A 6000-nucleotide genomic window follows, 5' to 3' on the forward strand; every position below is an offset into this window, starting at 1 on the left:
AAATCACCTTTCCCTGAAAAGTAATCATTACTTATAGGTTCTACTCCTCATTTACCAAGCAGCATTTGCTTCTATAAAAAGTCGCCTTTTATAAATGTTTCTCTTTTAGGCTACACAAACCTGGTTCCCTTTTTTTCCTAAGGCTTGGCAGGCTATGACTAAACCAGCTGATTTGGCCGAAGATATTTATAAAAAATTGTTCTTATTTGCATGTCTGGGTATGTGTGCAGATAAGAAAAGCAAGATTAAATGTTCAGGGTTTCATAGAGTTTAGTGTGATACAGGATCAAATACTGATCGCGCGACTCAGATTTTGACATTTGGTTTTATGGTAGATTATTATGGTGCACAGCAATCGTGTTAATAAACTGCTAATTCTAATAATATAATATAATTGATAATTCTTCAAATATTACGATATACAGTAGACATTTCAGGAGTCGTGCTCGCTGCGCTTTCCCTCACGTCAAACGAAAAAGTGACGCCAAATTTAATGGAATAAGCTACTAATTTAAGGAAAACTGGATTATCGGTTAAACAATATTAGTCATAAATTAACTTAAGAGCTCGTCTTATTCATTCGGACTGGCCATTCAATTCGGTGTACAGATAAGATATATTGCAGCGGTAGGTCCAATAATACAACTGCTTTGCCTTGTATCCCCAGTTTTCTTCCGCCAAAAATCACCGAGCTGTGCTGTGGTGAGTAGCGTCAGCCTGTTAATGAAGTTGTAATTTCACAAACATAACCGCTGCACTTTTCACCTTATACACATGCCGTGCTAATCAGTGTGCTTTATTTGTTAAAAAATTACTGTGTGGTGTTTCACGAGCCATGTGCTTAGAATGTTTTAGCCGAAAAAAGGTTAAATTGACAAATTTTAAAATTGAGTTTTGACTTGAGGAATAGTCGCTATAAATGTGTGAACTCAAGCAAAAAATAATATATATATATATATATATATATATGAAAGCGACCCATTAGTGGGTACTTACGGTGAGGTTCTGTGTAAAGGTGCTTTCAGTCAAAGGGTATGGGAAGTCTCTGTTAAAGCCAACCGACCCTGACGCAGGTGATGCTGCAGCGTCCGAACTCCACAGCGCTCAGGAGAACACAATGGTGGAGTGTAGCCGTGCGGGATGAGCGAGGGAGGAAAAACAATCACGGAATCACTGTGAGCAATATGAACCAGGGAAGGTCTTTCCTGGCTGCTCCAAAAGCTGCCTTTTCTTATTGGACAGGAGGAAAGAGGTGGGCGCAGAGAAATGAGGCCACATTGGCGCATTACGCACCAGCAGACAAACTGATTGGACACAATGCCTATATACATACTGAAAGAAAAAAAACTGTTTTTATACGCCATGTGTAACGCTAGGATTTTAGAGAAATGCATTTAAAATGCTCTAGTGTATTTTACAGTGTAATTTAATAAATTGACAAATGTATTGTAGGCCGCCCACCATTGAGTCTGGTTCTGTCCAAAGTTTCTGCCTCTTAAAGTAAGTTTTTCCTTCCCACTGTCGCCAAGTGCTTGCTCATGGAGGATGGGGATTTGTTGGGTCTCTGTAATTAATATTATAAAGAGTACGTCTAGACCTGCTCTATAGGAAAAGTGAAATGAGATAACTTCTGTTATGAATTGATAACATTCTGTTATAAATTGAATTTATATAAATACATTGAATTATGTATGTATGTGACATGTATCTGAATATACATCTACAAACTACATTAAACACTAACCTAAGACACATTTTGTGCTATAAATCTGTACCTGTATAAAGCTGTACCTCTTCCTAAATGGTTTCTCTCTTTTGAAAATGTTATTTACACAACTAATATTTTTTATGTTAAAATATTAAAATTTTCATTCATGGCAATTAGACTTGAGAAGTCTAAATAAAAAGGATGATTACCAATTGGCAAACCAATTCCCTTTCAAGGTCCACTTACTAGCTTTTTCTGGAACTTTCAGCCATGTTACATGGTCTTCATCAGCGAGTTTGCTCAGTTTTGATGCGATGCATGGATCTGTTGACATGAGCTCAGTAATCAGTGTCAGTGTTGAAGGGGGCATCCAGGGAAGGTATGCCCCTCCAAATAGACATGTTTGCCTCCTCAGATTGTACAAAACGTTTAATATTTTTATATATATGAATGTTTTTTTATGCATATTTTGATATACATAATACCTGAACAAACACCTCATGAAATAACTGAATGGAAAAAAAGTCAATAAAACAAAATGAAAAAAGCAATACAATATCACAATGGTTGGTTATTTCTCTTATTTGAATTGCTGTTATGATTTCATCCAAAGAAGACAACCATATGATATGGTTGAAAGCTAAAGAAAAAAGCTAGTAAGTGGGCTTTGAATTGAAATTGAGTTTTGTTTGAACTTTGATTGCTCAATTGTCACCAACGTTTTGAGGATTTTGAGGAAAATCAATAGAACTTAAGATGAAATGTGTTTTTACTTATTATTTTACCCTTACTCTTAATCAACATTCTTTTTCTGGAATTATAAAGTGAAGAAGATGTGGAGGATGAGCTTAATGCAGTGGAACACAGTGAAGACAGCAGCCACAGCAGAGGTAGAGGATGGAAGTATAGGTAGGAAGGATATATCGTTAAGAACAAATGAGGATAGATCAATTATAAGAATAAGTGGTTAGGTTGCACTCACTGAAATGCATGTACAGGTACGGAGGCCCTGAATGTCAAAACACAACAACATTTCACAAAACGAAACAGCTTTTTAGAAAACACACGTAGACACTAGGGGGAGCAATGAGCGGATAGGAAGCACTTCACGACAGCTCTCGCTGATTTCGTTTTAAAACTTTTCAGCAAACTAAGGATACTTCTATTGTAGTTTTTACAAAGCTCAACGTCCAAAGTGTTTGAGAAAGCAGATTGCTCCAGGGACCCGAAAATACCAAATTTAAAAGGGGAAACAGAAGAGTGATCTTGCCGAAAAAGGCCTAGGCGGAGCCACGGCCTTGCCTGACGGTGAGACGAGCACATCCGACCCGAATGAAAATTTCGTGTTAGCTGCAAATGCATCTCTACGCTTCAAGTTGACTACGATAAAAAATGACATTTGTTACAAGATAGATGAAAGTATTGCGGACACTGAGGTCACTCTGAGGGCTGAAATTTCTGCTTTGAGAACAGAAACCGATGCGAGCATCACAACACTGAGAGCCGAGGTCGACTCACAGGCTGAGACACTGAATGGATTGGAGCAGTCAGCAACACGCACAACAGACATTGTTGCGGATTTGGAGGTGCAAGTGAAGCATCTCACTGGACAAGTTGATCGTCAAAATAGAGGCCACAGATAACACACTCTCAACTGGACTGCTGTATCTCTCAATGCTGTTATTGGTTTGATTTTCACACGCAATGACCAAAAACCATTCAAGTGGACTATTGCCACTATCATTCTTAACTTTATTGCTAGTCTCTATTTTCTATTCTGTAACATACATTTGTTCGGGGTTCTTTACTACTTTAATGGAACTTATCCACCCGGACATTATGTCCTGTTTTATTGTCAACTCCTTCATTACTGCAGAGCTATTACTGTGCTATTATAACAACTGCCAGCACTTAGAGTCTCAGAGATTATATGTTTTGTGGTGGTCTTATGGGTTTGAGTTTAGGGTTGGGGGGATAGGAGGTGGGAGGGAGGGGTGCTACCTAAAAGATATTACTGTGGGATACGAATATGATACAGGATAACTCAGGTGATGCCAAGGAGAGGACGGGTGAAATATTTTTTTCCTCTTGGAATGTCAAATGAATCAATGAAGTTAAGAGGGGTAAGGTGCTGGCACATTTAAAATCTCTTAAATCGGGAATTATGTTCTTGCAGGAAACACACTTAAAGAAGGATTCACATCTCAGACTCAAATGTTGATAAGCAAGTCAAGTTTACCACTCTTCCTTTCCATTTAAAATTGCATTCCAGGCCTGTGACACTGTTAAATATTTATGGACCAAATCAAGATGATCCTGAATTTTTCAGGAAGGCACTCGGATTGATACCGGATATTTCTAACACTGACTTGATTATTGGGGGTGATTTTAACTGTGTGCTGGACCAATATTTGGATAGATCATTGCCACAAAGCAAAACTCCCTCCAATACAAGTAAGCTTCTCAATACATGCATCAAGAACATGAATTTATGTGATCTATGGAGGATTTCAAACCCAAAAAGCAGGGAGTACTCTTTTCATTCCCATGCCCATAATGTTCATGCTAGCATAGACTATTTTCTGGTTGATGGAAAGCTTCTGCCATACTCTGGTAATGTTAAGTACCACAATATTATTGCCTCTGATCGCTTCCCAGTTACATTTTCTTTGAGACTATGTGACACACCTCGGCAGCAGGGAAGTTGGAGGTTTAATCCACAGCTCCTTACTGACTGTGTTTTGTGAATACATTAAAACCCATATTACTATATTTCTGGAGAAAAGCAACAAGACTGAAACTGCACCCACATTACTGTGGGAGACACTTAAGGCCTGCTTAAGAGGATGTGTTATTTCATTTTAAGCTTCCAAGTGGAAACATAGCAAATTGTAACAGTTAAAATTGGAAGATCAGAATCACAAGCTTGATGCAGAAAATGCACAATGCCCTTCTATAGAGAAATGTAATCAGATTTTAACACTTAAATACAAACTTATAAAATACTGTCAACAAAAATGAGTAAAGCCTTTATGTTCATGAAGCAGAAGTATTCTGAGTTTGGTGATAAACCGCATAAGCTGCTTGCAAGACAACTACGCAAATTGGAGAATGACCGCGCAATCCATAGGGCTTTTAACCTCTCATAAAGACAGTGAAAGATTCCAAAAGTTTTATGAGAGGTTATATGAATCCCAAATGAGGGCAACACCAGAAGATATGCAAGCATTTCTGGATGAGTGCAAACTTCCAACTTTAAACCAAACTGACCATAACTACTTGGGAGCCGAACTTACATATGGGGAAATTACAGATACAATTACATCTTTGAAAAATGGCAAAATCCCAGGACTGGATGGATTTAGCAATGAATTTTATAAAAAATCTGGCGATCTACTGGTTCTAGAACACACTTAAATCAAGTGTTTGGGCAGGCATTTAATAATGGAGAGCTATACACACAGAATGAGGCAACTATTACTTTTTTTATTACTCTATTACTATTCAGAAAAAAGGGAAGGATCTAGATAGACCCATATCTTTGCTAAACACTGAGCAAAAAATCCTTATGAAGACTTCAGCCAAAAGGCTTAGCCTTTTGATAGGAAAAATGGTGCACCCGGACCAGACTGGATTTATTCCCGAAAGACGTTCATTCTTTAACCTGCGTCGCCTATTCAATTCAATGTTATGTATTCCCCATGGCACCCCAAGGAGAATCTTTTGGTACTATCTTTGGATGCCGAAACGGCATGCAACCAGGTTGAATGGCCCTATCTATTTGCGGTCCTTAAAAAAATTTAAATTAGTGATAGATTTATTTCTTGGGTAAAATTATTATATAACAACGCCTATGCCAAAATATTGACTAACCAGACACTCTCTCCTAACTTCAAACTGCGCCGGGGAACTAGGCAGGGTTGTACCTTAAGTCCTTTACTCTTTGAGCTAGCGATAGAGCCCCTCGCAGAGAGCGTTCGATCACACCCAGAGATTCATGGATATCACACAAAATATGCCGTTAATAAAATATCTCTTTATGCAGATGATATTCTCCTTTTCATATCTCAACCACAAACATCAATTATGTCAATTGTATCCTTGATTAACCTCTTTGGAACCTTCGCTGGATACAGAGTCAACTGGGATAAGAGCAAGCTCATGCCAATTTGTATTATGGATCATGAATGGCATCAGCAACTCCCCTTTAGGACAGGAAAGGAGAGGTTTGCTTACTTAGGAATAGTTATTACCCAAAGTTATAACTCATTGTTTAAGGCTAACTTTGATCC

General features: G+C 38.1%; 1 protein-coding gene across 5 annotated transcripts in view; it reads right to left on the reverse strand.

Annotated features, from left to right (window-relative positions):
• The window catches only part of LOC122872121 (double-stranded RNA-specific editase 1-like), a 106181-nt gene extending 104991 nt beyond the window's left edge, over positions 1–1190 (reverse strand). For 4 of the 5 annotated variants that reach the window (XM_044187898.1, XM_044187897.1, XM_044187896.1 and 1 more), the window contains exon 1: positions 997–1189. The gene's annotated coding sequence lies outside the window, so the exon portion shown is untranslated. Of the gene's footprint in view, positions 1–996 lie in introns of all 5 variants that reach the window. The other variant, XM_044187893.1, reaches the window with a different exon arrangement.
• Positions 1191–6000: the final 4810 nt, after the last annotated feature.

Source organism: Siniperca chuatsi, linkage group LG24 (assembly GCF_020085105.1).
Source record: "Siniperca chuatsi isolate FFG_IHB_CAS linkage group LG24, ASM2008510v1, whole genome shotgun sequence".
Taxonomy (NCBI): domain Eukaryota; kingdom Metazoa; phylum Chordata; class Actinopteri; order Centrarchiformes; family Sinipercidae; genus Siniperca; species Siniperca chuatsi.